Here is a 630-nt window from a genome sequence, read left to right as displayed (position 1 = left end):
CAGAGAGTGGAGACACACTCGAGACGGAGGGGGAGACAGAGGTTACAGACACAGACGAAGGAGATAAAGCGGGGGAGGAAGAGGAGGAGGGGGAGACAGAGGGGGGGACAGGGGAGGAGGCGTGAGACTATAATCACCTGTAGAAAAACAGGGACAGGAAGGGGAGGGGTCAAGGTGTAGCGCTGACGTGTGATTGGTCCCAGAGACTCTGAGAGTCTGTTTGTTAGGCGCTCCAGGGCTGTGATTGGCCGCTGCTCTGAAGGTGGGCGGGATGTCATGTGCGGGAGCCAATCAGGGATCTGAGAAAGAGCAACGACACTTTAAATAAAACGTACAGAAAAGAAGAGTGTAAAAACATTATTTATGAGAGAAATCATTGCTTTTCTTTGGGTTTTATTCACGTCTGTCACGGTTGTCATGGCAGCTTTTTACTATAGCCGCAGTTTGTGATTGGACGAGAGAGTTTTTAACTAATCACATTCCAGATATCACTGAAACCGTATTTATCTGCTGTAGATTACAATGATTCTTCTTATAATAATAGTAATAATAATAATAATATTACACACACAGACAAACACACACACACACACACACACGGACATGCACGCACACACACACACACACACA

Source organism: Etheostoma cragini, unplaced genomic scaffold (assembly GCF_013103735.1).
Source record: "Etheostoma cragini isolate CJK2018 unplaced genomic scaffold, CSU_Ecrag_1.0 ScbMSFa_4663, whole genome shotgun sequence".
NCBI classification, from domain to species: Eukaryota; Metazoa; Chordata; class Actinopteri; order Perciformes; family Percidae; genus Etheostoma; species Etheostoma cragini.
This window is presented reverse-complemented; position numbering follows the sequence as displayed.